Here is a 12511-nt window from a genome sequence, read left to right on the forward strand (position 1 = left end):
AAATCAAAACAACTCTGAGGTATCACCTCACACCTAGCAGATTGGCTAAAATGAAAGAAGGGGAGAGTAATGAATGTTGGAGGGGATGTGGCAAAATTGGGACATTAATGCATTGCTGGTGGAGTTGTGAATTGATCCAACCATTCTGGATGGCAATTTGGAACTATGCTCAAAGGGCTATAAAAGAATGCCTGCCCTTTGATCCAGCTATTCCATTATTGGGTTTGTACCCCAAAGAGATCATAGATAAACAGACTTGCACAAAAATATTTATAGCTGAGCTTTCTGTGGTGGCAAAAAACTGGAAAAGGAGGGTATGTCCTTCAATTGGAGAATGGCTGAACAAATTGTGGTATATGCTGGTGATGGAATACTGTTGTGCTCAAAGGAATAATAAACTGGAGGAATTCCATGTGAACTGGAAAGACCTCCAGCAATTGATACAGAGCGATAGGAGCAGAGCCAGAAGAACACTGTACATAGAGACTGATATACTATGGTAAAATCGAATGTAATGGACTTCTGTACCAGCAGCAATGCAATGACACAAGACAACTCTGAGGGATTTATGGTAAAGAACGCTACTCACATTCAGAGGAAGGACTGCAGGAGAGGAAACATAGAAGAAAAACTATTGCTTGAACGCATGGGCTGAGGCGGACATGATTGGGGATGTAGACTTGAAACTACCACACCAATGCAACTAACAATAATATGGAAATAGGCCCTGAACAAGGACACAGGTTACAACCAGTGGAAATGTGCATCGGCCATGGGTGGGGGAAGAGCGGGGGTGAAGGGGAAAGTAGGGGCATGAAGCATGTAAACATGTTAAAAATGAGTATTAATAAATGTTTAAAAAAATTTAAAAAATATTATGAGTTGAATTTGTATATAATATAAGGTATTTCCTTTTGTTTCTTTTGTAAAATATACCTATTGCTTCCAATACTTTGCCTATATATTATCCCACTGAGTAGACAATAGAAGATTGTTCTTTTGCTCTAACATACGTCTGGCTAGTATTTCTTCTTCCATACACATTAACTAGAGTTTTTATGGAATGGTCATTCAAATCAATAGAACATCAAGATGTACTTCTTACATAATATACTGAATGCAGATATTGCCCAGATAGCTATTATATATAGGGATTGTGGGAATATCTAAAGGGCTAAGAGTATAAAATATGTTTAATATGTTTCATCTATTAGTGAAATCACTAAAACCAGTATTTTTACAAACACTATTAAAGAATAGTGTTTAATCCTAATAAAAATAAATTCAGCGTCTTCATTTGGCTTTTTAATGTTTAAATTATGCATGGTAATATTAAAGGCCACCCCACCCACACCTGAAAAATCTGGTTTCATCCTATGTATCCAATCTAATGTCCCACTATTCTCAAACACCATCCTTCTATAGCAGTGGACAACTATTGTCTTTAGTCTTTCTAGAACATTTACCATGTTCATTTTCCTGTTCATATTTTTCTCATACCATATCCCGTATTTTTAAAGGAGCCCTCTTTTTTCTGCCTCTCCAAATTTTACTTATTCTTAAAAAATATTCTCATAACGGAAATAGGAAAACTAGATAGGACATGTTCTCAAAGAGTTCATATATTTGATATTTCAGTCTTAAGTCACATAGAAATTCCCAGTGGTCCTTAGGTGTAGCAGCAAAGCAGATAGCAATTCATCTTCTTTCATGTCATTAACATTGATAAAAACTAAATTATTTTCTGGACCATTTGGAACTACCAAGGACTATGGTAGTGATAATTTCTTTTTCTAAATCTTCAGTAATTGTGTCTGCTGAGGAGGCAGGGGCTAAATAGTCAACACACAGAAATAGTCATTAGGTTCTCTCTTCATAAAGTTTGTACTCATGGATGATGGCTGTGGGAGCCAGGTAGAATGGAAGGATGTTGATCTGAGGGACCCTGCTATGCCCAGGGCTCTTGGGCTTACCTGTCAGCTGGTAGCAGTTATTCAGCAGTAGATGGGTGGTTAATGCTTTGGTGGCAGGGACAGCTGGCCCCTTCTCCATAGAAGCTATCCCCTTCATCAAGGACTGTGGATCCAGGGTCAGAAGTAAGGTTGACGATCTGAGGGAGGTTGATATTCCAGGGGATTTTGGTATCTTGAGCTATCTCCATCAGTGTCTAAAGGGAAGAAACGTTCATGGGAGGCGATTTAGGATCTGCACAGTACATGGCAGTCTCTATCTCTTCCCCCAAGACAGGCTTATTGACTCAGCAAATCAATTCTTTCTCCATGAAGCTGACCCTCATTAGTACAGTCCTCCTGCACCTATGATCCAGGGAATCAGAATATTATCTGAGGCAGGCAATGTGGTGTAAAGAAAAGGGCAGTGAATTATAGTGGAGTTATACACCTAAGTGCAAAATCCTGACTCTGTCACTATTTTGCCTTAGGCAGGTCAATTTCTTTCTTTGGGCATTATTACTTTCTTTGTCCAATGCTAGGGGTCAGGAAACAGGGGACATTTGGGTCAGTGTATTAGATAATTTCTAAACTATCTACCAATTCTAAAATCTATAATCATTTTCTGATTCACATGGCATTTATCATCTGTGTTCCAGTTTCAGTTGCATACATTAGTGATATTTTTTTCCTTCTCTAAATCTTGCCTTCTGAGAAAAGGTTTTAAGCTATTCATTGGCAGGGATTGTTTTATACTTGTGTTTGCCAACAATGCTTAGATTTGTGTAGGGCATATAATTAGATGCCAAAAAAAGCTACTTCTAGCTGAATAAAATATATTACAGAAACACAGAGGTTTAAGATCTAGAAAAGACCTCAGTAGTTATCAAAACCAAATTACGCATGAAGAGGAATCCCCCTTGGAATGTCATTAATGGTCACTAAGCATCTGTTGAAAGACTTACAGTGATAAAATTCTCACTAACTCCAATTTCTCTGCTTTCAGTGATTCTATTTGTTTGAATATTTTTGCTTATCTCAAGTTAAAATCAATCTGCTTCTAAAACTTTTGAACTTTATTCTTAGTTCTACCTTCAGGGACAAAATAACCCTGTTATTCCAAGAAAAACCTTTAAAATACTTGGAGATAAATATAACATGCCCATTAACTTTACCTTATAGTTCCAGTCTTCATTGATAGAAGGACTTTCTCTCACAGGATATACTCTACACCGATAGAAATACAGTTCCAGGCTCCATTCTCCATCCCTGGAAGAAGGGAAGAAAAACTTATAGCAATAAGATCCTAACCCTCTTCAACCCACCTTAGTCAATCTGCCCTATGGATATCACTAATTAATCAATGTTCCTGCTAAGGTGTGGTGTCCACTTCATATGTAGTCTAATCAAGAGTGTACAATCCAACTATCACCTTCCATGGTCTGAACATTAACCCTCTCAATAAAAGTGATTTGCATTAGCTATCCATTGCTGTCACATAATTGACTCAAATTAAGTTAAAATGCATTTTAACCCACAAATCTTCTTTTCATGAGTTGTAGTCTATTCACAGTTCACCCATCCTATACTTGAGCTGTTGACTTGTTGAACCTGTGTTGGAATTTACATTTATCTCTATTAATATTTTATCTTACTAGATTCATCTCATCATTCATCTAGCATGACCTTTTTAGAGCTCAACTCTATCCTCCAATCTATTAATTCTTACTCCTACCTTTTAAGTTCCTTCAAATTCTTTGACCTCTTCAATTAATTCAGAACCACTCTAATTATTCATGTACCACGAACTCTAAAATGGAATATTAGTTTCCCTCTAAGACTTCCATTTTTTAAAATTCCATATTCCAATTCTTCCTTGTTGGTAGAACGAAGTCTAGAATATCAGCTATTTATTAAAATACCTAAGTCTTAATGCTTTCTTCCTATGTTATCTTGAAGTCAATTTTAAAAATTAAATTTTTTTCATAGCCCTAAAAAGTAAGTATACTAACCTGAAGTAGCCATTATTTTCATTTAATTTAATTTCCGTAATCAAAGGATCATTAGGAGGCAGTATGGCATAGTGGATAATTAGTTGATCTTGAAGTAAAAAAAAATAAACTTGACACATCCTAGCTATGTGACTCTGGGTCATTGTCTCTCAGTGCCCAAGCAACTCTATAAGACTTTAACTGCAAGATAACTGTTAATCTGAATTGATAAAGGATGTTTCTTCACTGAAATTCCCTAGACCTGTGTTGGCAAACCTATGGAACATATGCCTAAGGGGGCCTCTCCCTTTCTCCACTTATGCCTCAGGATATTTCTTTCATCACAGGCCCCTCTGCCCAGCAACCTAATGGGAGCTCTTCCTCCATCCTCTGTCTGGGGAAAGGTGGGAGGCTTACATACATAATGAGGATACAGTTTGGGCACTCTATCTCTAAAAGGTTCACCATCTGGGAGCAGTTGGGTGGCTCAGTGGGTTGAGATCCAGGTCTAGAGACAGGAGGTCCTAGATTCAAATCAGGCCACAGACACTTCCTTGCTGTGTGACCCTGGGCAAGTCACTTAACCCCCATTGCCTAGCCCTTACCATTCTTCTCTCTTGGAACTAATACACAGTATTGATTCTAAGACAGAAGATAAGGGTTTAAAAAAATAAAAATAAAAAATAAAATATAAAATAAAATGTCCACCATTACTTCCCTAGACTGATATAGTTCTGAAAATTCAGGCCAAAGGATTTTAAGTGACTTTCCCAGTATCACATGGCTAGTAAATGTCTAAAGCCAAATTCAAACTCACATTTCCTATGACTAAGCCCACCAATCTATCCACTAGTCCACCTAGAAAAGGAAATGGATATTAGAGATGTGGAGATAGAATTAAAAAGATAAAAATGGTTGTTTAAGTAGATTTGGAATAAAGAAAAATAAGGATTCACCAATCTTGTAAAAATCTAGGTGGTTAGAAGGATTGTACCTTAGACAGTAATATGTAAATTTGGAAGTTGAGGTGGGGAAGAGTTAGAGAGAAAGAAAAATGAAATGCTATCCACCATCCAGATCATAATCCATCCATACCTCCTCATCCTGTACCACTCACTATATCCTCCCCAAAAGGAAAAGGGAAGAGATGGGACTTTTACTCATGGATCAGAGCACAGGGAGTAGGGATAGCATTTTTCCAATGGCACCACTAAAGTCACTATGGATAACTTTAAGTTTACATTATAATTGCCCTGAGAGATGGAGGGAGACAACAGCATGAGAGTGTTGGGGGATAAGGGTAGGTATAGTTCTGTCAGATACAAATTCTATGATTGGCTGTTGCAAAGAGGGTAGAAGTCTTCTCTCCCTTCTTTTGGTTACTTATAGCTGTTTGGGTCAGGGCATAGATCTAATAAAACTCCCAGCCCATTTTGAAGACCAGAAACCTAGACAGCTTCTCTTCCTTATCAAAACAGATAAAAATCCTCAAATTGTAATTCCTCACATCTTTTAAACACAGAATCATATTCTTCTTTTAATTTGAAAAATTTTATTTAATTAATTAATTTAGAATATTTTTCCATGGTTACATGATTCATGTTCTTTCCTTCTCCTCCTCCCACCCTCCTCCCATAGTCAATGAGCAACTCCACTGGGTTTTACATGTGTGATTTGTCAAGACCTATTTCCATATTATTAATATTTGCATTAGAATGATCCTCCAGTTCAGTATCCCTTTCAGCACAATAGTATTCCATCACCTACAGATACCACAATTTGTTCAGCCATTCCCCAATTGAAGAGCCTCCTCTCATTTTCAAATTTTTTGCTACCATAAAGAGTGCGACTATAAATATTTTTGTACATGTCTTTTTCCTTATTATCTCTTTGGGGTATAAACCCAGCAATGGTATGACTGGATCAAAAGGCAGATAGTCTTTTAGCGCCCTTTGGGCATAGTTCCAAATTGCCATGCAGAATGATTGGATCAATTCACAACTCCACCAGCAATGCATTAGTGTCCCAGTTTTGCCACATCCCCTCGAACATTTATTACTTTCCTTTGCTGTCCTCTTAGCAAACACAGAATCATATTTAATCTTCCCAAGTTATCTCTATCCTCTCTTTTGCATGCCTGCTACCACCATTATCATCTCAGTCCACATCACCAATTCCAAGACTATTTCAACAATGTCCTTTTTGTTCTCTCTTCTCTGTCCCTATCCTACCTCCATCCCACCAGACTGTCCTATAAACTAGTAGAAGTTTAATCATAGAATTATATAATTTTAGAGTTAGAAGGAGCCTTATACCTCAACTACCTCATCAGGGAGATAAGGAAACTAAAATCTAAAATATTTAAGTGACTTTTCCAAGTTTACATAACCATTTAACATAAGAACCAGAACTACATTCTATGTCTTCTATCTATTGGCCAAAATGGTCTTCCTACCATCATATATGTTGTTGTTGTTGTTGTTATTAGTTGTCATCATTGTTATTCAGTTGTTTCAATAATGTCCAAGTGTCCAGTAGTGTCTTCAGGACCACATGGGATTTTCTTGACAAAGGCCCTTGTGTGGTTTTCCATTTCCTTCTCCAGCTTATTTTATGTATGAGGAAACTGAGGTGAACAAAGTTAAGGGTAACTCAGGGTCACATAGATACTATCTGAGACCAAATTTGATCTCAGCTGTCCCTGATTCCAGTCATTGTGCTCAATCCATTGTGTCAACTAGCTCTTCCCATCATTACACATAGAATTGTCCATTTCAGCTAGAAGAGAGTTCATACCATATAAAGAGAATAAGTAAGTCATTTTTCATCATTTTAATGTTTTAAAACTCAGTTTTTAAAATGTATCTGTTTTAATTTGCATCATAAACACCTTACTTTGAAAAGACAATAGACAGAACTTAAAGGTCAGAAATCAGGGCTAATGGTCAGTTTTCTCTATGACTATTAAGAAAAATCTATAAGAAATGCCAAAGCTTAAAGGATTACAAATCTAGAGTTATGTGGGACATCAAAGACATATAATCCAATCTCATTTTACACATAAGGAAATTGAGGCCCACAGAGGTTAAATGATTTGTGAGATCATAAATGGTGAGATCCTGAGGCTTGGCAGTTGATAAATATGGTCCTAGGCAAGATCCAGTACTAGGTATTATGCTCACAAATGCATTCCCAGAAAATAGGCTCTTATGGTGCCTCCTCAAAACACCCCACAATATAACAAGAATCAAGAGCTAGAGCTTCTGGGAGACAGTCTCCAGAGACTGTTTAAACAGAAAATGAATATTTCCTATAATTTTATTTGAAGAAGTGTGTTGAAGCAAAAATGGAAATTGCAGTCAAACATATCAGATTGCTTTCTAGGCAGCTTCTCTATTTTATGTTCAAAGAGATTATTATATTTTTCAGAAATTTCTTCTGTTTCACTTACCCCAGCGACCAGTCCTCCATTTATTCTTACACCTTTTTACCAAAATTACCCTTGCATAAAACTGTGTGTTTCTGGGTGATGACAGTTTTTCTTCTAAACTCCTGAAGATTATGAACACAATGAGAGCAAGGGGTTCATTTGCCAGGGTAGAGGGCTCCCCAAGACTGTCATTGTTCTTCCAGGGGATTTGATGACATCAAAATAGCATGCATGACAATCCAAATAGTTATGGTTTCTGTTTTTTTTTCTCAGAACTACCCCAAAGTGGGAAATCATAAATGTGTCACCTTAGAAAAATACATTGTAGGTATGCTCTGCGGATAACATGCAAAAGAATAAAATAACTTAGACACAATCATCCCCATACAAAGACAGCTTATCACAAATGTAGCAACCCTTTTGTTAGCATCCCTTCCATGCCACAAATTACAGAGGGGAACTTCTATTCAGCATGGTATACTTTATACAGAATCTTTTCCTTTCTTCAATGCTGCCTAATAAAATTGCCACCCAATTGCTAGAATTTTCTCTGTGAACCTATCATGGGCTTCCCTCCAATAATGTCTCTCTTTGTACATGGAGACTGTTAGAAAAAGGAGATTTTTTTCCCCTTCTTGTTTCACCAACAATACACTTAGAATGCTATGTTTCATATCCATTTTATCTCAATGCCCTCTTGATTGCCACTTCCACTCTCCAAAATAAAAAGATTCTTCTAAAGCTTTCTGTTTAAACGAGAAAAAAAAAGTACAGGTACTGAGCTGTTTGAGAAATTAAATAGCTTAATTCTGGGGAATAAAGGAAAAATATAACCTACCCTAATTTTAAGTATTGCATATGAATGGAAATGTAGGGTGAAAAAGAGAAAGTAATCATTTAAGGTGTCAGTTTTATGATGTATTTATTGATCAGAGTAATTTGATTGACCCCTATCTTATGTTTTGTTGGAAACTAGAATCACTGTATTAGAAAAGTTTCAAATTTTTTGGCAAGAAATCTAGTTTGTCAGCAGAACCAGTGACGGTGAATCTTTTCAAGATCAAGTGCCCAAACTGTACCCTCATGCTGCAAGTGAGCCACTCCCTTACCAAAGCCTGAGAGGGGGGAAGTGCTCCCATTGAATTGCTGATCTGAAGGGCAAATGATGTGAAAAGATATCCTCAGACCCAGTGGAGAAGGGGAAGGGAGTGGCTCCCTCCGGCACACATGCCATAGGTTCACCAACATGGTTTTAGGAATAAAATATTCTTTCCTCACGGGGAGAGCAGAAGATTAGAGAAATGAAAAAGGCTAACTCTTTGGGGATTATTACTTCTCACAGTGAACTGATTCATCTCCTATTTAAAGAAGGTAACTCCTTATTCCTGATTCTGGGCCCCTGGTATTTTTAGAAATGTCCCAGATGACAAGAGAGCTATGAAGTGTATTTGGTCATGAAAGATTACTGTAGTGAGTAATCTGTCTGCAGTGGGAATTTAGGAAGAAGTTCAAGTAGCATAAAACATTATGTTTTCAAAGTTTCTACCTTAAATACATTTTAGCATTTAATTAAAGATGCACAGATGCAGATAGCATATGTTAATTAATAATATTTACGAAGTGAAAATAAGTTGAGCATGATCTTCTGATTAAGAACAACAGATTCTTTCGATAATTGCCTGCGTGAGGTGGATCCTGTATTTTGTAAGCATTATTGATGTTTTGCAGTTATTTCTTCCCTCCACTTTGATTTAGTGCTCATCTTGAAACCAGCCAAGTCTATTTCTAGAGAGGGTATCTTGTGAACAATGATCAAAGTGTAAATTTATGCAAATTCAATGCTTCACCTTAATTACCTCGATAGCGCTTGTCAGCAGCCTCTTCCATGGTTTCACTGATTAGCAAGCTATCTCAAATAATTATTATTTCATCTGCAATTACAATGATGCTGTGAACTGGCTTATTGCCCAGCAACTGTACTGCATCCCGCCCCTCAGCCTGCTCTTTTGGAGTTATGCCACATTGCACATCCTGAATTAGCAGTCCTATTTTATTCTATCAATCACCATAAAACCCCAGACTTTATGATCCTGCAAGTCAGGTTCTCTCAACTTCTACAAGTGAGGTAACTACATAAAACTGTTAAGTATGGCCTTGAATAGGGTAATGTGGCTATGAGGGAAAAATTACTTTTTTTGTCATGCCCATCTCCTTCCTCCTGACCTCTACCACATCTTTTTGTTGTCCAAATCAGCTTGCTAATCTGTGATTCTCAAAACATGCTAATGGTGTCTCATGAAAATTACAGTAAGATGAAAAGATGAGGACATGTTGGACGATAACGCAGTTCTAGTTGGGATAGAAAGACAAATATATATATATATATATACATATATATGTATAATATGTACAATCTTATTTTTGCCCACGTATAGGCAAAAATCAGATTGTCTTAAATTACAAAGCAAAGTAGGGTATCTTTTATGAATATGGAGAGTCATCATATTTTAATATAACTAGGGTACCCAATTTAATGGAACAGAAGTGGTATTCTATCAAGCTTATCCAGTTTACTAGATGCTTGATGCAGTTATAACAGAACTAAGGAGGAGGAACAGGTGAAACATGATCAATAAAAAATATAAAGGGCTAAAATGCTTATTGAATAGCTGAATTAATTAATTAATGCCCTACCTGATGATATTTATTTAGGGTAAAAATTATCTCTTGATTTGAATAAGTTGATTGGCACCCTTTCTTTAATACTCAAAAATCTTCTGAGATTCTTCAAGAGAGTATCTGAATATGTATGTGAACAAAATAATAATAACTAGGATTGATGTCACCTTTATAGTTTGCAAAGCACTTTACAATTATTCTCTCATTTAATCCTTATAACAACTCTGAGAGATAGCTTCTATAATCATCACTAGTTTGCAGATGAGGAAACAGTTAGATAGACATTACATGACTTACCTAAGGTCATCCAGCTAATAAATATGGGAGGCCAGATATTAACTCATTCTTTTTAAGTACAGGTCTAGTGCTCTATTCATTATACCACCTAGCTATTAATAAAATATACTGATGCCTAAGAGAGAAGTTTATATTAATAAGCAATAGTAAGAATTTAGTTGGCTAGTTTCCCTTCCCTGACACTTGGAAATTAAAAAAATCTTAACACCTCTTCTTAAAATCTTTTGTTATCTCTCTAAATAAATGAGTGAAACAATAGTTTAATTTTCTAAAACATGGCTGATTATGAGTCTCTTCATTGTTTTCTGGATTACCTTTAGCTCAGATTTAAAGCCATATATTTTCGTTTCTATCATTATTGGTTACTGAATATATGCATTAATAAATATAGTACTTGGAAGCAGGAGACATAATATATATTTTTTACATTTCTCCTAAAATAGTCTATTGATTGAGTCACTCAATTGATAATATCCATTTGTTATTAAAATCTTTACTCAATTCATAAAGCAAAGGTGAAAATGAGTTTGACATACTCTAATTCAAGGATCCATTAATTCATTAATTTGGCATGGAAGCATATTCCATTGGCATGGATTATAACCATCATAATGAATTTCTGTGGCCAAAATACTATTTAACACAGAGGCCAACCCTCTGGGAATAAGCCTCTTTGGAAGCATTTGTTAGTCCTTAGGTAACAAATATATAGGAATCATACCTAGGAACGTAGATTCAAAATCCTTCCTGCTTGCTAGCATCTGCCAGAGCACGCACTCCACTAGCACAGTCTTTAAGAATCGAGATTAACTTCATATCACCATAAAGCATTAGTAAATACATATATATATGTATATATATGATCACTTAATTTTTAAAATAAGTTTCTATTTTCTCTCTTCAATTTTTAATTTACTTCAAAAAAGATTATGCAAATAACAAAAACCTACTTGAAGAAAACAGAATACAAACAAGGAATTTACTTTCCCTGGTTCTCAGTTTCCCAATTGTTAAAGTGGCATGTGTGTGTTCAGTCATTTTTAAGTTGTGTACAACTCTTTATGATCCTTTTTGGAGATATCTTGGCAAAGATACTGGAATGTTTTGCCATTTTCTTCTCTAGCCCATTTTACAAATGAGGAAACTAAAGGCAACAGAGTTAAGTGACTTGCCTTGGGTCACACAGCTAGTGTCTGAGGCCATATTTGAACACAGGAAGGCCACTATTTCTGACTCTGGGCCAGTCAGTCTCTCCACTGGACCACCTAAATGCCCTATGAAGTGGAATAGTTGGAATAAATAACCATTCGAGCCCTTTTTAAGTTTGAATATTTTTCTAATAATTTGTTAATACACTAAATAAGATCGTCTTATTGTCTACATTGTTCCTGAAATGTTAGGAGGGTTCATTTTAATACATCCAGGTCTCAAAATACAATTTAATATACCAACTCAAGCAATAAACTGTTTTTCTCAAAGTTTAGTTAGAAACAAGGACTAACTTGGGACCTGGGAGAATCTATTTGCAGGATCATGCATAAAACCTTTTTTTTTAATGTGAGAGAGTACCTTGGTGGTAATTAATGTAATTTCAGAGGTTGAGTGAATGTAAGAATGAATGAAAATAGAATGAAAGTAAATATATGTGGGAAATAGTCAAATAAAGGACATTCTGTCTGAATATTCACTGCCTCTGGTAATTTCACTTCAAATATTCAAGTATCGTCATTCTCAAAATAGATCTATGAATTGTCATTTATAGGTTATTTGGCTCTAGTTCATGAAAACCATAGAATATCTTTCTCATTTGAATTTGGATCCTTTCTTATATTTGGTTTGAACACAGTTTAGGAGAAAACACTTTTTCCGTGGGTTCCTCTGGTTCTAACAGCATCCCTTTGCAGCATTTTAGAGATGAGAAAATTAAACATCAAGCTAAATTTGTTCTGGGGAAGTTCTGGGGTCAAATCCTGCCTCTGACACTTACCAGCTATATAACTTTGGATAAGTCACTTATCAAATTTCTTCATTTCTATATGAAGATAATAAGACTTTTAGCTCTTACCTCACAAGGCTGCTGTGAGTTTCAAAAAGATAACATATTAAGCAATTTACAAGAATTTAAAGCACAACACAAACTTTAGCTAGAAGAGCCACTACTAGAA

Source organism: Gracilinanus agilis, chromosome 3 (genome assembly GCF_016433145.1).
Source record: "Gracilinanus agilis isolate LMUSP501 chromosome 3, AgileGrace, whole genome shotgun sequence".
NCBI classification, from domain to species: Eukaryota; Metazoa; Chordata; class Mammalia; order Didelphimorphia; family Didelphidae; genus Gracilinanus; species Gracilinanus agilis.